Source organism: Choloepus didactylus, chromosome 14 (genome assembly GCF_015220235.1).
Source record: "Choloepus didactylus isolate mChoDid1 chromosome 14, mChoDid1.pri, whole genome shotgun sequence".
NCBI lineage: Eukaryota > Metazoa > Chordata > Mammalia > Pilosa > Megalonychidae > Choloepus > Choloepus didactylus.
Window position 1 is genome coordinate 90,094,053 of NC_051320.1, and position 27,622 is coordinate 90,121,674.

Genomic DNA, 27,622 nt, shown 5'->3' on the forward strand with positions numbered 1-27,622 from the left:
CAGCGGAGTCCAAGTCCTTAGGACAGATCTCAGGCCCTCAGCGATCTGGACTTAACCTATTTTTGGAGCCTCATCTCTCACTTCACACTCAAGCTTCAGCTGGAACAAGTTGACCTGTGCCTAAGGCTCTTTCCTTGCATTACTTTCCATTTTCCCTGGATGCCCAAATTCTTATTCAAGGCATGAAATAGTTGGAAATTTCTCTGATGTCTCACATCAAACTATGTCTTTTTCTCTGAGTAGATAGAAAATATTGCTGGCTTTGTTTAGTACTGCATTTGTACTTTTAAAGAAGTTGTTTATGTGGTCCCTTAAAAGAGGGGCTGGGGTGGGTAGATATTTTGTAGAGAGCAGAATTTGGGTTTGGATTTGGGTGTAACTCTCGGCTTTGCCATTTAAGCTCCTTGTAACCTTCCACAAACACTTTAACCTCTCTCAGGCTGCATTGTCCTTATGGAAAATAGGATTAAAGACACCTGTTATAAGGACTCATTTCTGTGTTTATGTGCCCACTCCCCCATCAGACTGAGGGTCCTTCAGGGCAGACTGTGTCCAGTGGAACACCAGGTGCTTGCTTACTCCAGTAGGAGCTGCCTTGCTTACAAATGCCAGGTAGAAAGAGAACAGGAGAATCTGATCAGTTCATGCTGGGAGGCTGTGGCATTTGGATGCATTGCCTCTGCTGCAGCAGCAAATGGATCTCCCACCGTCTGCACATCCTTGTCTGCTCCTGTAAGGGAGCCTTGCGGGTCCAGACCCTGGGGCTGGCAGGTGGTTTCCCAAAGTCCACAACCCACTCCCTTCAGCTTCGAGCTCCCCCGAGTATAATTTTCCCTTGGACTCCCGAACTTGCCTTCCCACATTTCCTCATTGTTCTCAAAGACCCCCACTCAGCCAGATGACAGATCTCCTAGCTTCTTCAAACCCAGTCCCAGCACCAGCAATCTTGTCCAGAAACTTCTCTGGGCCTTGGGATTGAACCAGTTTCTCCCAGGTCTTCCTTCCTGGTGGACTCCCCTGGGTTTCCCTTGGGTCTTTTCCTTCCGGGAGACCCCTCTGTGAGCAACTCAGTCTTCCAGAGGATCCAGAAAGGAAGGTCTGGGGATTTCTGATCCCTCCTCTCCCAGGAGCCCCTTTGTTCCTACATGAGTGCACTTTTCTCCCCAGCTTTGTCTACAGAGGCAAGGTCCTTGGTGGGCCAACCTTTGTGAGTCCTGATATACGCTTCCTCCTGTGACCTTTTGTGGTAAAAAGGCAATTTGCTTCAAGCTGATGGGGAAGCAAGGCAATTAAAAAAAAAAATCTAACCTCTCTTTCTTCCAGATCTACAGCAGGAATTCAAAAACTTTCATGTGCCAGGAATCACCTGGGGACCTTGTTAAAATGCAGATTCTAAGTCAGTAAGTCTGGGAGATCCTGCATTTTTAACTCCAGGTCAATACCTTTGTCCTTTAGCCACTTTGGAGAAGGGCCTGGCTGCACTACCAGGCATCTGGCCAAATCTATATCCCCAACACCTAGTATTAGCCAACTTGGTCAACCATGGGTAGTGGATGGGTCACTGTTCGATGGATGGATTAAATTATTAATCCTGTGTTGAAAATAAAGCCATTGATTGAGCCCTTAGTATCTGCCAGACACTGTGATTTATATTAACTCTCACAAGAGCCATGTGAGGGATGGATAATCATCACTTCCATTCAATAGATGAGAAAACCATGGGTCAGAGAGGTCGAGAGATTGTCCTGAAGTAGGTGATGAAGCCAGGAAGGAAACCCCAATCAGCCTCTCAGGAAGAGGGTACAGTCTCCACTCCTGTCCCTTGTCAACTTGTACAGTTGCTTTCAGTATGTTGTGGGGTACTCAATAATTTCTATTTCACTGATAAATTGCATTTAGCTTTAAGCCAATGATGTAGTTCCTAAAGTAGAGAACATTATCACTTTGCTCTAAAGCATAGATTTCTAAGTAATCAGGAGAGAAAGACCTTCTATCTAGATCAGAGACTTTTAATTGGGTGCTTGGAGGAGCATCAAGGAGTCTGAAAACCTCTTGAAATGATATGCAGCATTTTGCACTTTGGTGTATTTTCTGGTGCATGAATTCACCTTTCACCAGATTCTCAGATGGTTATGTGACCTTGAAGAGCCAAGAGCTTTAGAAAATGAAAACCATCTCTATCAAGAATTTTCCTGATGGAAATAATTTATTATTCAGAATTACCAAAAAGAGGAAATAAATTTGAGGAGGTGGCCAAGAAAAGAGACAGAATTGCTAGAGATTTGTTGACATGCCAAGATGAGGGTCTTAGGCGTCATGACACCCCTCTGCTGGTCCCCATCAGACCCTGATCAAATCACCTGTGCCACATCCTTCTTCCCCATGAGACATGGGCCCAGCTTTACTCATCACTCTCATCACTGATTCTCTACCTCTGTCCCTGGCAAGTAGCAGGCTGTGAAGATGTGGGTGGAAGTGATGGGTAACAGTGGGCCTTTCTCTAGAGCTAGACTTTCCCCTAAGATGAGAGGTTGGTCCCTTGTGCATTTGGTGATCCTGCTATGAGCAGAGGTGATGCTGTCCCTCAGTTTGCCACTAGGCTGTGCTCTTGGTCTGCAGTCAGTTCCCTCCGCGTCCTCCATCTGCTCTGAGAGAATGCATTATATATATATATATATATATATTTTTTTATTAAAGAAGTTATGGGTTTATAGAACAATCATGTATAATGTGGTAATGCATTATTCACAAGGATGGTTGCCACCAACAGTTAGACTTAACCATGTATAATGTCATCACAAAAATGATCAATAACGGATGGGACGGCGGCTGCTAATTAGCTGCTTCCCGACTCCCTTGTACCTTTCTGCGTGAAGGTACCTGCAGGACGGAACGTCACCTTGCCCACCCAGATTCGTTGTGGAAAGCCACAGGTGGCTGCCAACCGTTCAAAGGGATTTGTCGTCCTTGCTCCTTATGCTTTGCCATGAGGCTGACGGGGAACGATCCCTCTAGCGCAACCTGCACCTGTTTCCAGTCTCAATCAGTTTGGCAACATTAGCTCATGTCATTTACGGGTCTCCCTGGAGGGCTGGGCGGGAAGCTTTGAGTGGGCAGCACTGGGAGGCTGCCCCGGCCAAGCTGGGAAGTAGATGCCAGCCTCCTCTCCGCGCACTCAGCCTCCCTCTCTCCCCGCTGTTGGCCCTGCCAGCCTGTGAGATGGGGGCGGAGGGCTTCCTCGGGTCCCCTTGCCCTAGACTCGGGCCTCTAGGCTGCAGCACGGTGTAAAGGAAAGACTTCTGGGGACTGGGTCCGGGACCTGGGGTTCTGGCTAGGCCTGGCTCTGCCCAGAAATTCTGCTCTGTAGTTCTGGGTAAGTCATGCTCTTCCCTCCTCTGAAAGGGTCAGTAAAGGCTCGTCACACACTGTGACGTGGAGGCGTTTAGAGAGTGAGGGTTCAAGCTCCCACTTGGCTGTGTGGCCTTGGACAAATCTCTTAACCTCTCTGGCCTGAGATGCTGATTTGTAAAAAATGTTGTTGCTGATGATACTCAAGGTCCTTTCCTTACTGAAATGCACCTACCTATCCGGTGTTCTACATCTTCGCAGCCTTTACCTGGAGAACGATCAGGTAGACTAAAGAATATGAAAGCAAATACATAAAAGGGCAACTAGGATGAAATGGATTATTACATTAGCATAATTCACCATCTACCCGGGACTAAAATGCCCGTGATCCCTTCCTTTCCTGGACTGCCGATGCCGCGTCAGAGAAGCTCAGGGAGTGCTTCTCCCTGCTGATTATCTCCCTGATGTTCCCAGACAGTTTCAAGTCCTTTTGATCCAGTGCTCGCTCATTACACTACAAAACTCTAAAATTATATTGTCCACGTGCTTGTCTTTGAATTGGGTCTTTTTTTTTCCTCTGCCTTTTGCTCTTCTTGCACGTTATACGTACACCTTGTCTGTCTCACTGTGTAAAGTGGATCACGCTAGTGCAACTGCTGGTAATTTCTGCACTCTCAGCAGCTAACACAGTGCCTGGCACATGATAATCACTTCAGATGAATGAATGAGTGAAGAGAGTATGTGGGAAAGACAATGAGTAGACAAATGACTGAAAGAATGCATGCATGAATGAGGATGTCTCTGATAACAGAGGGTCTCTGGCTCCTCATTGCAGATGAGGGCGTATTTGGTGGAAACACACGATGCAGTGGCAGCCTCCTCTACCAGTGCGAATGAAAATGATCTTTTTGAGGCTGCCTGAACAATTGATGGCAAGGTCATACATTTGTAGTCCCAGGCTCCATTTTTTATTTTTTATTTTTTGTATTATGTGCAAGTACAAACTTCATGTTCTCTTTTATTTTCCTTGAAGGTTAAACTTTTGCTTTTTTTTCATCTATAAAGATGTTTTAGAAATCCCATCTTGAAGCTTTAAAGATTTTTCTCCCAGCAGCTAGATATAGATAGATAAAATCCACCCACCTTACAAATGAAAATGTTTGATACACATCAAAAAAATTATCTGCATCAGATAATAAAACCCAGCTTGAGCCTCTTTTTAAAAACTCACTCCATGGGTTTAACTTAAAAGGCAGGTTCCTTAGAGACTCAATGGTAGAGAATTTAGGAACGAGGATAGTTGGCAGTGAGAAGGGAAATGCACATTTATTAATGGTCCAGGCACTTTATATAGGATACATCACTGATCCTCTCAACTTCTGGGCAATTAGCATCAGTCCCAGTTTTACAGGGGAGAGAATTTGAGGCTCCAATAAGTTAAGTAACACGTCCAATGTCCCACAGGTCAGTTAGTGGTAATGGACTCTAATTAGGTTTCTCTCCAAGCAGACCCTTTACATGGTACGAGTCCACCATTGTGGAGCTCTACGAAAAAAGACATTGGCAGAACTGTAACTGCATGCAGAAATTGTATGCATTTTGTGGTCACTGTCCTCTTGAGGTTTCTTCTTGTCCAAAGCTGAGTCCTGGTGTGCTTCTGTCATCAATAGAAATTAACAGTGAGGAATGAGAAGTCAGGCAGACATGAGTTCAAATCCCAGCTACCCCATTCACTTGCTGTGTTGCTTTGGAGAAGCTGCTTAACTAATTCTTGGTTTTCTTATCTGTAAAATGGGAATCATAATGTTACCTACTTCATAGGACTGTTTTGAAGATTAAGTGACAGTGAATAGAAAGTGCTGAGAAATGTGCCTGTACATAGTAGGTGCTCAATAAATGTTAACTCTGTAAAAGGATGAGTTATTGAGAAATGAATGGTGGTTTAAAAAAATTTATTAGAGAAGCCGTAGGTTTACAGAAAAATCATGCAGAAAATACAAGTTCCCATATACTCTACTGAAACACACAGTTTTCCCTAATATTAACACTTTGCATTAGTACAGTACCTTTGTTACAAGTGGTGAAATAATGCTATTATAATTATACTACCAATTATAGTCCATAGATTATATACTTTACATACAGCCCTATTTTTTAAAAATTATTATTTTTGGAACATATATACAACTTAAACTTTCTCCCTTTTAATCACATTCAAATGTATAATTCAATAATGTTAATTACTTTCACAATGTTATGCCACCACCACCACCATCCATTACCAAAACTTTTCCCCTGGCAACTTGTCTTTTAGTTTCTGACTCTCTGAATTTGCTTATACTAGTTTTAAAATATCAATGAGATCAAACATTATTTGTCCTTTTGTGTCTAGCTTATTTCGCTCAACAGGATTCTGTCAAGGTTTATCCATGTTGTCACATGTGACAGAACTTCATTCCTTTTCAAGGCTAAATAATATTTCATTGCCTGTGTGTATCACATTATTTTTTATCCCCTCATCTGTTGATGGACACTTGAGTTGCTTCCATCTTTTGGCAATTTTGAATAATGAAGCTATGAACATCTGTGTGAAAATATCTTTGAACTTCCTTCTTTCAATTCTTTTGGGTATATACCAGAAATAGGATTGCCGGGTCATATGGTAATTCTGTACTTAACTTTCTGAGGAAAAGTGAAGCTGTCTTCCACACTGGCTGCACCATTTTACATTCCCACCTGCCATGAATGAGTGTTCCTATTTCTCCACATCCTCTCTAACACTTACTTTCTGTTTTTTTTTTTTCCCCAATAGTAGCCATTCTAGAGGGTATGAAATGGTATCTCATTGTGGTTTTGATTTGCATTTCCCTAATGGTTAATGATGTTGAGCATCTCTCCCTGTGCTTATTGGCCATTTGTGCATCTTCTTTGCTTTGCAGAAATGTCTATTCAAGATTTTTGCCCATTTTTGATTTTTTTCTTTTTTTCTTTTTGTTGTTGAGTTGTGGGATTTCTTTATATATTCTGGATATTAAATCCTTATTGGATATGTGGCTTCCAAATATTCTCTCCCTTTCTGTAGGTTGTCTTTTTACCTTCATGATGAAGTACTTTGATGCAAAAAAAGCTGTAAATTTTGATGAAGTCCCATTTACTATTTTTTTCTTCTTTTGCTGCTCATGCTTTTGGTGTAAAGTCTAAGAAACCGTTGCCTAACACGAGGTCCTGCAGATGCTTCCCTATGTTTTCTTCCAAGAGTTTTACACTTTTGATTCTTATATTTAGGTCTTTGACCCATGTTGAGTTAATTTTTGTATATGTGGTGAGGTGGGAGTCCACTTTCATTCTTTTGCATATGGATGTTTAGTTTTCCCAGCACCATTGTTGAAGAGACTATTTTTTCCCCCAAGGAGTAGACTTAGCATCCTTATCAAAAAATCAGTTGGCCATAGATGTGAGGGCTGAACTCTCAATTCAATTCCATTACTCTATATGTCTGTCTTTGTGCCAGCACCATGCTGTTTTGATTACTGTTGCTTTGTAATAAATTTTAAGATCGAAAAGTGTGAGTCTTCCAACTTTGTTCTTTTTTTTCAAGACGGTTTTTACTATTAGGGGCCCCTTTACCTTCCATATATAAATATGATGATTGGCTTTTCCAATTCTGCAAAGAAGGCCATTGGAATTTTAATGGGAATGCTTCAAATGTAAATCACTTTGGGTAGAATTGACATCTTAAGGATATTTAGTCTTCCAATCCATGAACATGGAATGTTCCTCCATTTATTTAGGTCTTCTTTGATTTCTTTTAGCAATGTATTATAGTTTTTCATGTACAAATCCTTTATAACCTTGGCTAAATTTATTTTTAGATAATTGATTCTTTTAGTTGCTGTTGTAAATGGAATCGTTTCTTCATTTCCTCTTCAAAACATTCACTACTAGTGTATAGAAATACTACTAATTTTTGCATGTTGATCTTTTACCTCACCACTTTGCTGAATTAGTTTCTTAACTCTAGCCCCTTTGTTTTGGATTTTTCATGATTTCCTATATATAGAATCACATCATCTGCAAATAGGGAAAGTTTTACTTCTTCCTTTGCAACTTGGTTGCCTTTTATTTCTTTTTATTCTCTAATTGCTCTGACTAGAACTTCCATTGTGTTATTGAGAAACAGTAGTGGCAGTGGGTATCCTTGACTTGGTCCTGATTCATAGGGAGAGATTTTAATCTTTCACCATCAGCTATGATGTTGGCTATGGGTTTTTCATATATGTTGGTTATCATGTTTAGGAAGTTTCCTTCTATTCCTAGTTTTCTAAGTGTTTTTAACATGAAGGATGCTGGAATTTGTCACATGCCTTTTCTGTATCAATTGATACAATCATGTGTTTTCTTTCTTTATTCTGTTAATGTGGTATATTACGTTAATTGATTTTCTTATATCCCTGTATGTGCGCACGTCCCTGCCTAGAAACCAAGTCTCTGAGGAGGCTGGGACTACATCGTATTTGCCCCATGGCCCCGGGACCTGGCCTGCGTGTTGTAGAGTGGGTACTCAAACCTGCTCATTGAAGGCACTGAACACTGTGACTTTGTCCTGACTTCTTCAGGCTCTGTCCTCACTCTTCAGACTTGGTGACTAAACCCAGCCTCCTGTTTGTTCCCTCCCGACTTTCTCCGGGCTTGTATTCACCCTGCCTTTCCTGTTCCCAGCCTCCATTCTGGCTCCTACTCTTTAACCCTGCCCCTGGCCATGGGACCATCCATATCTCCCTGCAAGGGGTAGAGGGCCAGACATCCAGAAGGAGCTCCTCCCACCCCTGCCCTCCCCTAAATCTCCAGGGATTCTCATTAGCCACATCTGGCCCTGGCCAGGTTCCCACCTGAAAGGACACAAGGACACACCCAGAGGCTTCTTCAGCAAGAAGAAAAGCAGGGCCCACGTCAGAGCTGCTATGTCAGATCAGAGACACACCGGGCTGGGAACGGATCATCAGGGTGACCCACAAACCGACAGGGGCCCAAGGCTTCTGCCCCTGCTGCTGAGGCCTGGGCGGACAAAGCCCCTCCTGGGGCCGGGCTGGTGGGCACCTCTCGCTGTGCCAGTCCCTTGTCAGCCTCAGAGGCAGAAAAGGCAACTCCGAGAATGAGAAAGAGGAAACAAAAAACTCCCAGCACACCGCCCGATGTTTCTCAGCATGGATAGAGAACGCGGGCTCAAAGGGCTGCCCCAGTCTCTGGCAACAAGGTTTCCCCTGGGGAGGCAGGGAGCATGCTGTGCTGAGGGAGCTCGGGGAGCCACCAAATGAGAGGTTTTGGGAGATAGAGAAGAGGTGTGCTCTTGATAAAGGACTTTGGCTTCTTCTCTAAAAATAGGAAAAACGATACCGAGATATCAATAGAATAAATAAGCTACCATTATTTTTTTGTCTGCTATATGGCAAGTACTTTACTTTTTATGTCGTTGAAATAATCCTTCAAAGAGCCCGTATTATGTTTTATAGATGAGGAAACCCAAGTTCAAGGTGTTTGAGTGACTCGGACAAGGTTGCACAGCTCTGAGCAAAACCTGGGCCTTTTCCTGATTTCAAAGCTGAGTTTCCCACTGGTTCTTACTTCCCAGATTCCAGACTTTTCTTCCATATTATGAAAGGGTCACTGTCATCCTCACTCAGACTTTCTCATTTGGGGAATTGTGTCCAACCCCACTGTACATTGGTATCTCAGTTAAGCCTCACAACAAACCCATGAGGAGGTTGCTGTTATTTTCCAAGATGTTGAGGAAGCAATGAGTTCAGAGACTTTCAGTAACTTGCCCAAGGTCTTGGGGGCAGGAGGTGGCAGAGCCAGGGCTGGAAGGCAGCTTCTGATCTCAAGCCTAGCGCTCGTTCGTCTACACCGGGGGTCAGCAAACTTTGGCCTTTTGGACAAATTCAGAGGGCTGCCTCTTTTTATATGGCATGCAAGGTAATTTTTTTTTTTTTTTTTAACATTTTTAAGACTCAATTTTACACTTTTAAATGGTTGAAAAAATAATAAAAAAAGGAAGGATATTTTGTGAAGTGAAAACATGAAATTAAAATCGTGGTGTCTGTAAATAAGGTTTAATGGGAACACAGTCAGGGCTATTTGTTTTTGTATTGCCTACGGGCTTTCCCAGTACAACGGCAGACTTGAGTCACGGCAGAGACTGTGTGACCCACAAAGCCTGAAATGTTTACTGTCTGGCCCTTTATGGAAAAAGCTTACTGACCTCTGCTCCACGCCATTCTGCTGGGGAAGAGAGAGGAGGACAGCAAGACAGAATACAGAGAGCCAAGCCTCTGGCCCCTGCCTTGGGGAAGCTGGGCCGGGCTTGGAGGGAGTACTGGCCTTCTCCATTCCTGGAGCATTGTGGTGTCTCCGGGCAGGCTCATGACCTGGCGAAGCAGCGGAGCCCAGTGCATGGGGAATACGGGAAAACAGGTACCTAGGGACCTGGGAGCAGCTCAAAGTAAGGAATAAGACAAGGAGGCAGTGAGAGGGCCCAGGATTTCCGGAGACCAGAGTTTGCTTGTGGGTGTGTTGGTGGAAGTTAAGGATGAGGCAAGTCAGTCTGGAGCCAGCGGAAGCTCCAAACTGGAGAATGTCAGGGAGAAGAGGCCAATTTCAAGGTAGTGCTTGGGGCAAGCATTCACCGAGAAGAAGGAGAGAAGGCTAGAAAATAAGTCCTTAAGTCCAGATGAAGAGTGCATGAAAGCTTTGGCCCCCCAACTGCAGACATGTCCCTTGGCCTTAAAGATTGAGGCAAGAGAATGGGTTTGCACAAGGAGGAGGTACGGAAAGGATGTCTGCCAGGCTCCAAGCTGATTCCCCCAAACAGGGCTGGAGACAGCAAGAGATCTATGGATTTTGGAGCTTGGAATCCTGGTCCTGCTCCTGGCAGAGCCTGGGGAGGAGGTGGGTGGAAGGAGGAGAGAAGCTGTAGGAAGTGGGCCCTTAGCTCTGCGGGTGCTGATGTTGTCAGCCCAGGTGGAGACCATGTGGCAGGCAGCCACCAGACTGCAAGGGGCCATCATGGGCTCCGAGGATGAGGATGACAGCCCCGACCAGGAACCAGTGGAGATGAGAAGCTGCTGCCTGTTTTCTGGGAACCACATGGGCATCCTTAGAAAATGAAGACCTTTCATCTGCTCTGAGTCTGGAAGAAGGGTTAAGATATAGATGTGCAGAGATGATGGGAAAGGGCTCTCCATGTGGAGGTGGGGGATTATGAGTTTGTGAAATGTGGGGGAGCAATAATAAGGATGATACTAGTTAACACTGACCGACCACTCACAATATGACAGTCTTAGTGCTAAGCAACTGTATTTGAATCATCTTCTTTGAGTCTTCACAGACTTCCTGCTGTTTATAGAACAAAGTTGGCTTTCTTTAGCAAGAGCTTCACGGTCTGACCCCAGCCAGCCTGTTTCAGCTTATCTCCCATTACTTCCACATCTGTACTCTTTGCTCGTGTTGTCTGTTCCCTGAACCAACTTTGAACACTTCCTTATGCCCTTAAACCCTACACTTCTGTCTGCTCCCTGACTCTTCCCATTTTAGTCTGTTCTTTTCAACGACGGCCAGCTTTTTGCAGCCTACGCCCCAGTTCTTGGCACATGGTCATTTTAAAGCAGATACCTGCAGATGCTTGCAGGAGAGTGGTTGGATGGTATTCCCACATTGATTGAGGGTGTGTGGTGTGGGCAGAGTAGAGCACAATGGGAGTTGGTCAAGGAAAATGGGGAGCTGTGCAAAGTGGGCATTATTCCTTTATTCATTTGTTCACTCAAACCAAGACTATTTACTAAGTATCCACTGAGAATATAGCTCTCATAGAGCACCTCCAGCTAGAGTGTTGGAGAGCAGGGAGAGAACAGACATAAAGGATTGTAATAAAGGTAGAGAGTGCTAAGAGAGGCACAGTAGACTTGAGAATTGGAAGAAGGGATGGTTACTTCCATTTGTGGCTATCAGGGATATGCCCCCTTGAAGACCTCCCACCTGCTCTGCATCTGGAAGGAGGGTTAGGATATAGATGTGCAGAGACGATGGGAAAGGGCTCTTCATGTGGATTTGGGGGATTATGAGTTTGTGAAATGTGGGACAATGTGTAAAGGGAGGGAAAGTTGAGAAGTCAGACTATGGCAGTGAATTAAATGTGAGTGAGCAAAAGGCATCGAGGACATAGGAATATGAGTAGGGGCCTCTCAGTCTTATTGGCCATGCATGATGTGCCAGCCACTCTTCTATGGCTTTCGAGGTAGTAACTCATTTTTTTTCCACGCAGCACTATCCCCCTTCACAGCTGAGGAAGCTGGAGCACTGAGAAGTGAGGTAGCAGCCCAGGGTTTCACAGTCCTGAAGTGGAGTCTATCTGGCAGCCTGGCTCCAGGGTTGGTGCCCCTTCTGCGCTACCCCTCTCAGCCTGGTGTGGAAGGTAAGGGACAATAGTGGGCAAAGAGGAAAATGAGCCCTGTTTAGAGGAACTTTGACCAGTTCTCAGGTGTAGAGTGGATCTTCCCAACCAGGAGAAGCACTGGAACCATAAGCTCAATGTGTTATTGTGCTATTGGAACCACAAGCTCACTGTGTCCCCCTGCTGCTCCCCACAGGTGGCAGTCCTACAGTAAACCAGTTGGGGGTCCCAGGGTCCTGAGGAAGGCCTGGGAGACTGTTGGTCCTCAGAGTCCTCTCAGGAAAGCAATATCCCATGTCCCCCTGCACCCTCTACCATCCCTAGACCCTTGTCTGTCTCTCTTTGTTTATGATTACTGAAGGCGTCTGCATGAAAACAGTGTTTTCTCAGCCTTCGGAGGGTTCAGCTTCCTGCTGCTGATTCTCACCTGAAGCCATAATTCTCCATTTGTGACTCAATAACCATCTCCCTGGTGGCTAATTATGGGCCATATGCTCCTGGGGCTGGTGTGCTGTAAAGGCAGAGCAGCAGAGTGCCCCCATGTCTGCCTCCTGCTTCCATTTCTCTTTTGGATTTGCTAACTCCAAGCATCCCTCCACAGCGTATCCCCAGGGTCCTTGTGAGATTGTTTTCCTCCTCTGGTAGTATTCCATTTTGCAGATAACCCCAGCTGGTCTTATCTGTGCATTCACAAGTCTGCCTGCCAGCATCTCAGTGTTGTCTAGTTGGCAAAAATCAATCAAAGGGCTGATGGTGCTTGCTGCTTAAATCCCATGCAGGTGGGGTGTAGGAATGGAAAGAGGCTTCGGCTGGGATTCCTATAGTTGAGTTCCAGTCATAGGTTGTTGAGAAATCGCTGCATGACTTTGGGCAAATCTCTTTACTTCTCTGGTTCTTAGTTTTTTTCTTATATAAAAGGAGTGATTTATGTTAGATCAGTAGTTACTAAACTGATTCCTAGGTGTCTGAAAATATAGTGATTGGGGTCAAGGGGTGTGCTGGTTAATTTCATGCGTCTACTTGGCTAGGTTATGGTGTCCAGTTGTTTGGTCAAACAAGCACTGTCGTGATTGTGGCTATGAGGGTATTTTGTGAATTTAAATCATCGGTCAGTTGATTGGCTTTGGTGGCTGATTACATCTATAGTCAACAAAGAAAACTGCCTTCAGCAATTAGAGAAGTCACATCTAATCATTTGAAGGCCTTAGAGGGGAAACTGATGATTTCAGCAGTCAGAAAGAAGAATTTCCATCCCTACTTCAGCCAACCACCTCTCCAGGGGAATTTAACATCACCCTTGAGTTCCCAACGTATGGCCTGCCCTATGGAATTCACACTTGCCAATACTCACAGTCACAAGGGCCAATTCCTATAACAAATCTCTTAATATTTATACATATATACGTAATTTATCTTGTAGGTTCTGTTTCTTTGGAGAACCCTGATTAATACAGGGGTGTGGCAGATTGAATTGTGTACCCAACAAAAGACGCTCTTAATTTTAATCTGCATCCTTGTGGGTGTGAACCCATTGTAAAGCGGACCTTTCGGGGATGTTGATTTTGGTTAAGGTGTGGCCCAACTGAATCCTGGTGGGCCTTAATCTGCACCACTGGAGGCCTTATAAAGAAAAGTCAGAGAAAGCCACAGGGACAAGCCGGAAGCTGGAAGTCAGTGGAAACAGGAAGAGCAGATGTAAGGAGAGAGATGGCTGTGACGGGAGGCAGAGAAGCAAGCCAAGGAACCCCCGTGATTGTGGCAATCAGCACCAGAATGCTACAGAATTTGGGGAGATAGCGTGGCTTTGCTGATGCCTTGATTTTGGACTTCTAGCCTTCCAAATCCTGAACCAATAAACTTGTGTTGTTAAGCCAACCTCTTGTGTGTATTTATCATAGCAGCCTGGCAGACTAAGACAAGGGATTAAGCAGCTTTGAACTCTTCTTACTGCAAACTAGAGAGAAGTGATTGCTGCCTATTCATCTTTGAGTCTCCTTTATCTAGGACAGTGCTTGGCACAGAAGATGCAAACAGTGAATGTTCACTGAAGCATGAAGACCTTTCAAAATCCAGCCAAAATTGCTCTTGGACCCCCATGAAGTTGGGAAGGCCAACAGAAACCTTGAACTGCTTCATGTTCAGCATTACGTTAACCAGGTACTATACTATTCACGGGTTTTTTAACTCTGCATAACTCATATTGCACAGCTTAAGCAGGTAAGGATTCTTTGGGAAGTAGGCTGTCGAGCCAGAAGACTGATGAGAATGCTGAATCCCAGCCTCAAAAAAAAGATAATGAACACTAAGGGAAGCAGAACAGCTGAGGTCACAGTTGAGTGTCAAAGTTCAAGATAGGAGTCCAGTCGGATAAATGAGGTCACATGAGGGTCCACCTGCTGGGTGGTGAGGTAAGGAGTTTTCTGGCCTTCTTAGGTTTTTATGGACTCTGCCCCTAACAAAGACTAACAGAGTTGGGCATTACTACCAAACAGGAAGGAGATTTGGATTTTGGGTAGCCCAAAAATGACAAAGGATCACTGCACCCAACAACTTCTTTGCATGATTTTCTGGAGCTCTGCTCGGCAGTTTTGGGTGGCTTTGGTGAAAATGCCTGGGGAAACAGATTTGTTCATGCATTTTGATATATAAAAACATCTGTGTGCCTGGAATCTTTGTGAAAGGAATTATAACAGGATCCTTTGGATAAAGATGGGTCCCTTTCCAGTTACAGAGCTGAGGTTTTCTGCCTCTTGAGTCCAGATGAATATATGGGAATCAATCCCCTGTGGAGATGCAGATGCAGGTGCCTGAGGCAGAACCACCTTTTCTGTACCTAGTTGTTTGGTGGGAGCCCTCGTGGCTGCTGTCTTGACTATTCACTCCGGCTCTCTGCGCCTCATAATCCTAAACTGGTTTACCTCACTGGGATTTTGTGAGATCCAATGAGGAAATGGGTGAGAACCTTCTCTATAATGCAAAGTGTTTACTCAGGCTTCTGTTAATTGTGACAATGCTACCATGCCAGTATCTGCCTTTGGATTTTTCTAGATAGTGGGCGTGGGTGGCCATTGATGGGGAAATATCTTCCTTTCTTTTCACTAATTTATATTTTTTGTGCTCATTTTGTCTCTGCAGTGGACAGCTGTCATTTGCAGCTGTCCAATGTCTTTTGAGTAGTCTCACCACAGCTTAATTATTTTTCACATTATGACTCCTCCCTTTTCAAGGTAGAATCCAGAAAATTTGCAACCTGATTCTTGCTTTCAGCTGGGAGGAAGGCAGGAGACCTCCATTCCTATCGGCAGATAAACTTGTTTCAAATGTGGAACCAGCAATGAGTAGTCGGGGGCTTTATATGCCAAGGGACAATCCCTTAATGGGGAGGACACATTCGTTTCTTTGTGGGGCAGGAGTGATGGGACCTCTGTCATCCATTCAGGTCATCCTAGCTGCTGCGTAGTCATGGTTGTAATGATTTTTTGTTGGAGAATCCCCCCAAGTGTGTTAGGACTTTGTAGCTCCATAGTCATTTCTTTGGTCTTCTCAGAGGTATTCTGAGCTACCTGTCAGCTTTGTGTGTCCGTTTCATGCTTACGTTAGGGAGAAGGAACTAGGTCGTTTGCAGCTAGACCCTGGAGTGGGTTCTAAATGTTAGAGAGTTAACCAGAATTCAGAGGGCAGGAAACCACCCGCTGCAAGCTGGAAAAAGGACACTCCCTCTTTTTTAGTGACAAATCCATACCAATTGCCCTGGCAAGTCAAACCCTTGTCTGCTGATCCCTGGGACACTGACCTCTAGTAACGGAGGCTGCAGGGCTGAGGAAAATGGCTGGAAAATTTCAGCCCAGGGATGTGTGGTGGCTACTTCTTGGCGCTTTCAGTGACGTCCTGGGAGACTGCAATGAACGTAGACTAGGCCTGACCAATATGCCAGAAGGGATGGAGGGAATTTTCTGCTGTGCTGACAGCGATACTCTACGCTTGGGGCCAGCAAGCTAAAGGGCCCATGAATCCCATAATTTGAAGCCTTGTAGGGTTGAAAAGCCATTTACAGTAAAAATGGAGAGGGGTTCCCTTTGGCCATAGTTCTGAGTTCCCCAGGCCTTTCCAAGAACCTTCTCTTAAAATTTCTCCATAGGATAAATGCAAGGAGCCTGCTGACAAAGATGGGACTCAGGACACAGTTTTCTCCCAAGTTTCTCTGGTTTGTCCTTTCCTCAAGAAAGCCACTATCAAAGAGCTAGGGGGACGGGCAGAGCAGGGAGGCCAGCTGGTGAAAGAGAAGAAGCCTTAAGCTTAAAGACTTCTCTAGACAAGATCTTTGGCCATGGGCTATTCATACCAGAATTAACTGGAAGTGAATAGATAGGTTCTACCAAATTTTTCAGAGTACTCTTGAAAAAAACAAAAACAAAGACAGGATGAAACAAAAACAATAATAAAAAAGTATCCCCAGAGGCTGGTCAGTAATAGCTGTGACCCTTTGTCCTTTAAAGCAACTTCAGCAGGAAGCAGCGAGGGGAAACTGAGTGGCCCAGAGAGGGACATTCTCCAATGCCCGTGGAAGACAGCGGACAAAGAAGACAATCCCAGACAGCAGGACCCCATGTGCAGCTGCCGAATTGACTAACCAGAGAATTTCTGTGCCTGAGCAGGAAATCCTTGCTACCCCTGCCTACTGGAATTTCCTATTTGTGAAGGTTCTTATCCGCCACGTGTTTCTCATTCTCTTCTTTTCTGAATGGCAATTATTCTCTTTCTTCTCCATACTGTGGGTGGACGACTTGGGATGCTTTTAGTTTAGACCCCATTAGGGCCTCAGTGAAACTAGCCCTAAGGAGCCACATTCAGGCCTCGTGTGTTCCCTCCTGATGCCAGGCTTCGGATTGGAATCGGTGGGTTGATGAAGCATGGGGTTGTCCCCCTTGAAGGGAGTGAGTGGGTAATTGAAATGGGAAGAATGGAATGTATGGGAAGAATTAACCTACCCAATGTCCATTTTCTCATTATGGGGTATGTAATTCTCTATATCAGTCAGAGTCCCAATACAAAACAGATGGGTCACTAGAAATAGAATGAATGGAATAAATTTATTTACAAGGAAATGGGTGTAAGAGAGCCCCTGGGATTGTATAGTAATGTGGTCCTTGTAGCAGCCTAGTGTGGCCATCCCTGAGACAACAGGGGGAAGAGGAGAACACAGTTTCCAGAACCTGAAAGTGCAGCCACTGCCTTGAGAGCAGCACGAGGTCAAGGGACAAAGTCAGGCCCAGGCAACATCAAAGGAAAGAAAGCGGGGAAATAAATACCCTAGCCTCACACTCTTCTTATCTTCTACTAAGTCATACCCCAGTGGAAGAGAGCGTGGGAGCCATGGTATGGTACATAAGGGCCAGCCTCCTCGGCAAGAGACCATGGTAGAGAAGGATGGAAAATGGATCTGTGGGAGAGAATGGAAGCCATCTAGCACAGTGCCGAACTAAAAGTAGAATCCCCAGTCCTCCTTAGATCTAGCAATGGCCATGTGAAATAATTATCTTCAATGAGATGAAAATTAAGGGTGGCTGGGAAATGGATATTTTCCTTTCTGACAGAGGAACTATTCCTTCATTATTCTTTTCCTATTTCTTCCTCCATGGAATGTGGACATGATGGCAGGAGCTGCATTAGTTATTCTGCAACCATGAGGGAAAGAGCAAAGTAATCTCAGACTCCTGAGCTACTGAACCAACAACTGAGTCTTTAATGTGGAAGACCTATTCCATGCCTTCTGGGGAATGAAAGACCCACCACCTCCTCCAAGTTTTATAAGTTAGTCGTCTCAGCTTCTGAACACCTGCATTTCTATGCACTGTCTCTATTCTCACATCATTGAATCTACTATGCATCTTAGTTTTTTCTCAAGGTCCAGACACATGTAAACATTCATTCAAAGCATTTGTAAGCACAGTAACTTTGTTGATTCTTTTTTTAACAGTGTTGGTGGAAGTAAAAATAGAGCAGGGGTTTACATTACAGCACCAAAAATAAAAGAGGGTGGGATATTTTGTGTCCCCATTCTTAAAATTCTTCTTCATTATCTCAATAATCCAGATAGTCCCAACTGCCCATTACATCAAGTTCCCTTCCTTGTCACAGGCCGTGGTTTGGGCATCGCCGTCTTTGCCTTGGGTCCTGCTGACACTCATACCCTTGGGCTCTTTCCTTCTATCCTGAGTGACTTATCCAGGTGTTTTATTTTTAAAAAAGTGCTTCATTTATTTCAGTTGCTAGAGAAATAAATTTTTGTACCCCTTTGTAATGGATATTGTAGTCCTTCAAAATATATGGACAGATAAAAATTAATGGAGGAGATATATATGATGGAGGTGGGGGACGGGACGGAAAGAGAGCCAAAGAGACAGAAAGAAAGAAAACCAAAGAGGCAGAAGTTGACAGAGGCAGAAAAGGGCCCTAACCACTTCAGAAATGATCCCCTGAGAATTTGCTCCTGAGGTAGGCAGCCTCTTCTATGGTCCTGACATTCATGCCAGGGTAGTCGTTTTCCACATTGAATCAGGGCCCATCTGTGTGACCAGTAGAATATGGTGGAGGAAACGGTGTGTGACTCTCAAGGCTAGGTCAGAAAAGGCATTGCACCTTCCACCTTGACCTCTTGCATCATTTTCTCTGGAAGGAGTCAGCCGCCATGTTGGAAGGATGCTCAGGTAGCTCTGTGGAGAGCCCCATGGAGAGGAACCAAGCTTGTCAGCTCCAACTTGCTGCCATGTGAGTGTGTCTCTTTGGAAGTGAATCTTCTAGCTTCAGTCCAAGTTCAGATGACTAGAGGTCCAGCTATCACCAGAGACCCCAAGCCAGAGCTTTCAGCCAAGCCATGCCTACATTCCTGATCTGCAGAACTGTGAGATAAGAAGTGATTATTGTTGTTTGACGCCACTAAAATTTGGGTTGTTACACACATTTAGACACCTAACACAGTTCTCTCCTTCTGACCTTCTCTTGTTAAAGATGCCAGGGTCTATGAGGTAGGGGCACTTAATGGAGGTGTCCAGAACTCTCGTGTCTTCTTCCTGCTGGCGTTACTGCTCTGCTTTGCAGCCCTACTCATCTCCACTTGGTGGAGATCCTCTTGGGCTCTGGTGGATAACCAAACATTATTTCTGGTTTTCAATATTGTCGCACCTCTAATTCTCTTGGGTCTATTTCATGAGTATTTCAATGGAAAGGTGGATGAGGATGAATTAGGTTCTATTACCTTGCTGTCCTCTTAACCAGGAATTCTAAAATCTATCTAGCCTTTTGATCGTCTTACAGTGGAGACCCCTTGGTGTATGGTTAGATTTTTTCCCCCCATTTTTAAAAATTGAGATTGTTCACATACCATACAATTATCCAAAGATCCAAAGTGTACAATCACTTGCCCATGGTACTAACATACGGCTGTGCATCTATCACCACAGTTAGTTTTTTTTTTCAATTTTTAGAACATTTTCATTACTCCAGAAAAGAAATAAAGACACAAAAAAGGAAACTCAAATCCTCCCATACCCCTAACCACCCCCACTCCATTATTGATTCATAGTATTGGTATAGTACATTTGTTACTGTTGATGAAAAAAGTTAAAATACTACTAACAGTAGTATATGGTTTGCAATAGGTATATATATTTTTCCTATATGCCCTTCTACTATTAACTTCTAGTTATAGTGTCATACATTTGTTCTAATTCATGAGAGAGATTTCTAATATTTGTACAGTTAATTACAGACATTGTGCACCACAAGATTCATTGTTTTATACATTCCCATCCTTTAACCTCCAACTTTCCTTCTGGTGACATACATGACTGAGCTTCCCCTTTCCACCTCATTCACACACTATTCAGCACTGTTAGTTATTCTCACAATGTGCTACCATCACCTCTGTCCATTTCCAAATGTTTAAATTCACCCTAGCTGAAAGTTCTGCTCATAATAAGCAACCACTCCCCATTCTTTAGCCTCATATTATATCCTGATAACTTACATTTCATGTCTATGAGTTTACATATTATAATTAGTTCATATCAGTGAGAGACCCTGCAATATTTGCCCTTATGTATCTGTCTTATTTCACTCAATATAGTGCCCTCAAGGTTTCTTCATCAGTCCATTTTTTTTAAGATGGTTTTGTTCACAGACCATATATTCCGTCCAAAGTAAACAATCGATGATTCCCTGTATAATCACATATTTATGTATTCACCACCATTGACACTATCTGTATAAAGACATCTCCATTTCTTCCACAAAGGAGGAGGAAGAGTCAAAGAAAGTAGAGAGACTGGAGAAAAAGAAAAGAAGAAAAAGAGGAAAAAAAGAAAAATAAAAAACAAGACTTGACAGCTAGGAAGCAACAAAAGGAAAGATAGCACTAAACTAAAGTGGAATAAAGAGTCAGACAACATCACCAATGCCAAGAGTTGCATACCCTTCCCCTACCCCCACCCCCATATGCATTTAGCTGTGGTATATTGCCTATGTTATATTAAAGGAAGCATAATACAATATTTCTGTTAACTGTAGTCTCCAGTTTGCATTGACTGTATTTTCCCCCAATCCCACCCGATTTTTAACACCTTGAAATCTTGACATTCATTTGTTCTACCTCATGTAAAAACATATTTGTACCTTTTATCACAGTCATTGAGCACCCTAGGTTTCACTGAGTTATACAGTCCCAATCTTTATCTTTCCTCTTTCCTTCTGGTGTCCCACATGCTCCTAACCTTCCTCTTTCAACCGTACTCACAGTCATGTTTGTTCAGTGTACTTACATTGCTGTGCTACTATCTCCCAAAATTGTGTTCCAAACCTCTCACTCCTGTCTTTTCCTTTCTGCCTGTAGTGCTCCCTTTAGTGTTTCCTATAGAGCAGGTATCTTGTTCACAAACTGTCACTGTCTGTTTGTCAGAGAATATTTTAAGCTCTCCCTTATACTTAAGGACAGTTTTGCCAGATATAGGATTCTTGGTTGGTTGGTTTTCTCTTTAAGTATCTTAAATATATCACCCCATGTCTTTCTTTCTTGCCTCCATGGTTTCTACTGAGAAATACACACACAGTCTTATCAAGCTTCCTTCGTATGGGATGGATCGCTTTTCTCTTGCTGCTTTCAGGATTCTCTTTTTACCCTTGACATTTGATAATTTGATTATTAAGTGTCTTGGCATAGGCCTATTCAGATCTATTCTGTTTGGAGTATGCTGTGCTTCTTGGATCTGTAATTTTATGTCTTTCATAAGAGATGGGAAATTTTCTTTGATTATTTCCTCTATTATTGCTTCTTCTCCTTTTCCCTTCTCTTCTCCTTCTGGGACATCAATGACACATACATTCCTGCATTTCATTTTGTCCTTAAGTTCCTGGAGACATTGCTCATATTTTTCCATTCTTTTCTCTATCTGTTCTTTTGTGTGTAGGCTTTCAAGTGCCTTGTTCTCCAGTTCCTGAGTGTTTTCTTCTGCCTCTTGAGATCTGCTGTTGTATGTCTCCATTGTGTCTTTCATCTCGTGTGTTGTGCATTTCATTTTCATAGATTCTGTCAGTTGTTTTTTTGAACTTTTGATTTCTACCTTAGGTAGGCCCAGTGTTTTCATTATACATTTCATCTCTTCTGCCATATCTTCCCTAAACTTTCTTAATTGATCCAGCACTAGTTGTTTAAATTCCTGTATCTCAGTTGAAATGTAAGTTTATTCTTTTGACCGAGCCATAACTTCACCCCTCCTAGTGTAGGTTGTAGTTTTCTGTTGTCTATGCATCTGGCCTCCTTGGTTACCTGAATCAGGTTTTCCAAGACCAGAAGGAGGCAATAGTTTCAGGTCTCCCTGAGGGTGTCTTAGAAGATTGATGCACCCTGTGAGGCCTCAAGTCACTGTGCTTTTCTTCCTAGCAGGTGGCGTCTGTCAGCCCGCCACTCCAGACTGGTGTAAGGAGGTGTGGCCTGTGGCTGTTTTCCCCCAGGCTCTGGGGTCTGATTCTGAATGGAAGGCAGGTAGTAGAGCTTGGCACTGCCTCTTTCCTCTTAGGGAAGATATACCCCCTGGGGAGAGTTCATTAGCATTTGAATAGACTCTGACTCTGCTATCGCTACCCTTGTCTGGGTCAGAGCACTGGGAATTGAAAATGACTGAGGCTTTCTCCACTGAGCCAAAAAAGGGACAGAAAGACCCCCTTCAGGGCCAGTCTGCAGCCTCCTTCAGTTTTACCCATTGGCCAGAGACAGCACCCAGTCATCTGGGCTCCCCCTCCCTCCCAGAGAGGCCCTCCAGCTCTCCAAGGTCAGTCGTCAAAAGCCTCTGTCTGCTTGTTGGGGATTCATAGCTTGTATTGAGCATGTGCTAATCAAAACCCCAATTGGAGCTCAGCTGAGCTATATTCACTTGCTCAGAGAGTGCTGCTCTCTAGCACAGCGAGGCTTTGCATTTCGGGCCATGAATGGAGGGGGCTCCCATCTTGGGTCTGCATTTTTTACTTATAGATTTTATGCTGCGATCTCGGGCATTCCTCGCAATTCAGGTTGGTGTATGATGAGTGGATGGTCACATTTGTCCCCCTGCAATTATTCCAGATTATTTTCTAGTTGTTCTTGGCTGTTTATTAGTTGGTCCAGGAGGACTAATTAACTTCTACGCCTCTCTATGCTGCCATGTTCTTTCCTTCTACCTATGGTTAGCTTTTTATGTTCTTGTGTTATCTGCACATTCTTTAAGGGCAGGGATTGTGACTTATTTATCTTGTTTTCAAAACAATTATAGACCCTGTTTCCAAAACAGGATAGCTGCTCCATTCATGTTTCTGGAAGGAAGAAAGGCAGGAAAGAAAGAAAGAAAGAAAGAAAGAAAGAAAGAAAGAAAGAAAGAGAGAGAGAGAGAGAGAGAGAGAGAGAGAGAGAGAGAGAGAGAGAGAGAGAGAGAGAGAGAGAGAGAGAGAGAGAGAGAGAGAGAGAGAGAGGGAGGAAGGAAGAAAGAAAGAAAGAAAGTATATGATTGAATGGAGAAATGACATCTGTGTTTCTGCACAGTATTCAATGCAAAGAAAACAAAAATGAATCAGATTTATAAAGTAGATGAACTTTAAATTTAGCCTCTTCATCTCCCTTCCTACTCTCAGTGGTAGGATTTAAACCTGGGTTTGTCTGATTTCAAAACCATGTTCATCATTTAACCTCCCCAAATTATAGAAGCGCTTCTCTACCACACTCACTGAGAATTACACTTGTGCTAAGTACACCTTTGAAGGAAAAGTCCTGGACTTATTTCTAAGAAAAATCATGTCCTGTTTTCCTCACCCACCCTGATCCACACACTGACATACACAGGTCTGCAAATCACACCCCAGACACAACAGTTTTCTTTTTCCTCGAGCTGTCTTCTAGGCCTGCCTCTCTGGCAAACAGCCATCACCAGGGAGGTCTTTTCTAGCAAGAACATATGCGGGGGAGGATTTTCCTAGCCCTTAACTAGCTTGCCTCACCAGGGCTCTGGCTGTCTGGATTTCTGTCTTCTTGCATTTCCCAGAGCTGAGGAGCTCTGGCCGATACAGTTATCACCAGCTTGTCAGGTCTATTTGTTCAGCCTGGGCATCTCTCTTCAGTGTCAGTTAGCTTTGCTCTTCATCCCCATTTAGACTTCAGAGCCGCCTAGTGAGTTTGAATTAATGTCTCTGCTTCCGCCCCCATTTCCACACTTGATGCCCACTGGCTTTCCTGGCCGGGGATTGTGAAAGCAACTGGGAAACTAGAATGACGCAATGAAGGGGCAGCTTCTCTGTGAGAATAGAGAGCTTTGTTCGATGTGCATTTTTTGGGTTTGTTTTTGTGTGTCTGTGTGTGTGTGTGCATTCAAAGAGTCATGGCAAGATATACCAAATTGAATTTAGAAGGTCTGAGTATGATCTCTGACTTCTGGATTTTTAAATTGTTGATGGACCTTGGGGAAGACAGCTCAATCTGGACCAGTGTGTGGGATGGGAGATCCTTGGAGACATACTTGGGAACCTATAATTACAATCGAGTATAATTGGCTAATTACATTGGCTGTCTGGCATTGGCTAATTTAGACCCCCAAATCTCAAGGGCTTAAAAGAATAAAGTTTATTTCTCATTAATGCTACATATCCATCATGGATTGGCTGGGGGTTCTGCCTCATTCTGGAGCTCAGGCTGACAGACAAATCATCATTTGTCAGTTGTCCTGGTAGAGTAAAAGAAAAAACATATGGTGAATCTCAACTGTCCCTTAAGTCTGTTATCCAGAAGTGACATATTCATTTCTACTCACATTTCAATGGCCAAGGCAAGTCACCTGGGCATGACTATTTTCAAGGAGGAAGAAGATGTACCATATAACTCTGTGACCAGAAGGTGAGAGAACTGTAATAACATATGAATAGCACTAGTGAAAGTCACCAACCTATCTCCGATTTTTGGAATATTTTCTACCTTCTGAATTCCAGCTCTCCCAAGATAGAAGTCAGAAACCAGTTTTCTAGCTTCCTTTGAAGGGCATTTGCACGTCTGCTCAAAAGAAGTAACGACTCAAGGCTTTGATATAAAAGTGGGACATGAAGAAGGAGATAAAGCATGGACTCCATTTTAGTAGTGTTGATGGAGAGACATCAGTTTTCAAGGAAAGCCAGGATGGTCATTTTAGCAATAGCATTTGTGACATGAGCTGAAGTACCCATGCCCAGCAGCAGTGACAAAAAGGTCTCCATTGGAATAGCCAGGGTGATGATTTAGGTTTTGTTACTGGTTATATAGACTTCATGTCTGATTTTCTGGCCATCTCAGAGATTCTTTGGTCTTCCAAATGTCCTTTAATAAAAGCATTATGCTTAAATTACCTACAGTGCACCCCGCCATTTGCAACCCCAAGTTCTATTCATATAAGAGCTCCGGTTATCTCTCACTGCATAACAAATCACCCTCAAACCTAGTGACTTAAACCAAGTTCTTACCTTTCATGATTTTGTGAGTTGACTGGGCAATTTTTCTTCTCTGTGCCATTTCACTGGGGATCTGGGGAGGGTGCTGTCCTTTGGAAACTCAAAATGGGAGCTCTTTTGGGGCTGAAGCTTCAGGAATGAATAGAAGATAGAATTACCTGGAAGCTTGATTGGTTCTCCTCCACATAGGCCTCTCCACATGGCTGCTCGGGCCTCAAGGATGGCAGCTGTGTTCACAGAAGGAGACTTCCAGGAGCAAGTATTGCAGGAGGGCAGAAGCTGAAGCTGCCAGGCCAAATTAGGGGAGAGTCATGGATCTGGCACGATGCCATTCCTGGCATGTTCTACTGGTAAAAGCAGTCATAGACTCAGCCCAGGGTTTGTGGGCAGGGACTCCACAGGGCCATGGATTCTGGGAGGCATGGCCCACTGAGGGGTTACTAACACAGTTGTCTATCACAGAGTGTGATAAACTCTCCTGGTGTTAGGTATAGGTGGCTGTGAGAGCCAGAGAAATACATGGTTGACTCTGCCTCTGGAAGGCAGGTTGCTGCACAGAGAAGGTGGCATTTGGGAAATAGGAATGGCCTGTGCAAATACACAGAGGGTGGAAATCTTCAATGTGCTTAGGAACAATTTTTAACCCAAGTTTAGCACCTGGAATATACAGTGAGCCTCAGTGGGGTGAGGGAGAAGCCCGAGAGGAGCAGGGAGGCACACGGGAGAGAGACCATTAAGAGTCATCAATACTTCGCTAAGCTTCTATGCACCTTGTAAGTGCTGGAAAAATTTTAAGTAGAGAAATGACAAGATCAGATCTCTGTGAAAGGATTGAAGCAGGGAGTGAAATAATTCATTTTATATTTTTGTTAACATTTTATCACTTTCCTCTTTTCACTCCATTTGAGACACATTTGGATCATTTACCTAAAATCATCAGCTGTGTGCCTTTGGCATATGTTATGGTGTACAGGAGACTTTCACTGATATCTTGACTTCTGATTCAGAGCATGATCCAAGGAGTTCATTGGAATCAGTGCTACCCCCAGTTTGACACAGTACTTCAGTCTCTTCTGCTGTGTAACAGACACAGAACCTCAGTGGCATAAAGCAACACATATTTGATCCCCTGCTCACGGGTTTTCTGGTTGGCTGTGGATAGGCTGATCTGGGCTGGGCACAGCCGGGAGGCTCTGGGTCTGGCTGAGAATCTGGCTGAGCCTGGCTCCGCCTTCAGGGTGAGTTCTGGTCTGGTTGCTGCGCTGAAGGAACAGAAGCACCCTCAGGGAGCCTCGGGTCACGGGAGATCCCCAGAGCACAGAGGCAAGCTGCCTGGCAGCCCACTCTCATTTCAAGGCTCTGCTTCTGCCATGACAGCTCACCTCCCATTGAACAAGCAGGGCATGTGGGAGGCAGGGTACTACCACCAGGGCACGAAGAAATGGACCTCATTCAGTCTCACACAGCAGGGGGGAAAACAGGATCAGAGATGTTAAGGCTGTTTCCCTGGATCTCATAGGACTTACATAGAAGACTTTTGAATTCATGGCTGCTTCTCTGTTCACCAAGCCAGATGTCATGAAAAACTCAAGCAAGCAACCTCCTCTGCACTAACATCTCATTTTTCTCTATCCTTGTCTTTCTATTTCTAGAGGTTTTTCTGTTTCCAATCAAATGTGTGAACAGCTCACCATTTTTCCCCCTGGGGTGACTCCTTTCTAGGATCAATTCACTCCCCTTTCCTGAGATGACGTCTCTCTCTGGCCTTTGTCTCCTCATGTGCAAGGAAACCTAGTTTTCTGTCACATGTTTGTGGGGCTGCAGCTTGGTTAATGCAGAGGAATTGCTCTGTTAGCAGGGTGTAGGCTGCTCCAGCATTCTCCTGGTAGCGCCCTCCTGGCCCATGGGTGGTGGGACAATGAGGCTGCCAGAAACGTGAGCCCTGGACCGCCCGGACCCCACATGGAGTATTGTGTTGGGCTGGGCCACCCACAGAAAACAGAGGCTAACTCCTAGAGGTGTGTATGTTGGAACTGTGGGGGTTCTGGGCTGGCTGGAGACTCGCAGGCACATTTTGCCTGGGGAAAAGAAGTCTGGGGGGTGGGGACATGTCAGCAATTCTCAAATCATCTGGTGTGCCAGGACCTCTACTGGGAATTGGGGCTAAAAAAGTGGCCGAGAAAAATATACAACCTCCCCGTATGAAACTTATGGTCTGGAAGGGGGATGAGGGCATGGAGCAAACAGTTACAGATTCTTCAAGTCTGAGGAAAACCATGTGAAAAAGAGCAAGGGTGTCAGGGGGAGTATTCAAGGCAGCTTCCAGAACCTTGCCTAAAAGTAAAAGCAATTATTTTCACATCTGGCAGCAAATAAGGAATGACTGTGTTGTATGGAAACTCTCATCCCCAATTCTTTGTGTTTCCACAGGGAGAATGGAAATCCTACTCCCCAAGAGAGAAAGACATTGGAGGGGCCCTTTTGGCATCTTTCTTCCCACCTCCAACCCCCTTCCCAGGGAAGGAGAAGTGATTCAGAGCCAATGGATGAATTTCGGGGGAAGCAACAGAGTCCCTGGTGAGTAGCAGGACCCCTGAGGTGAATTGGAACTTGTTTGGGAACTGAGATCCAAGGAAGTGGAGTGAATTCTCCTTGGTCCTTGTGTATGGCAGAGCCAAGAGTGGTATCCACCCCTCCTGATCCATCTATGCAACGAAGAAGGGACAGGCTGGCGGCTGGGTCGGGTGGTGGGAGATGTGGATGTGCACTGCGAAAGTGGGGAGACTGGAGCAGAGGGGCTGGCCCACAGGTTGTTTCTGAAGTGGGGCTGAGCTGTGG

General features: G+C 44.3%; 1 long non-coding RNA gene across 1 annotated transcript in view; it reads left to right on the plus strand.

Annotated features, from left to right (window-relative positions):
• Positions 1 to 27,321, plus strand: part of LOC119509617 — a 42,756-nt gene extending 15,435 nt beyond the window's left edge. Inside the window, exons 3-5 of the long non-coding RNA XR_005211733.1 lie at positions 11,666 to 11,815; positions 13,799 to 13,951; positions 27,215 to 27,321. This is a non-coding gene — a long non-coding RNA (uncharacterized LOC119509617). The remainder of the gene's footprint in view (positions 1 to 11,665; positions 11,816 to 13,798; positions 13,952 to 27,214) is intronic.
• The last annotated feature ends 301 nt before the right edge of the window (positions 27,322 to 27,622 follow it).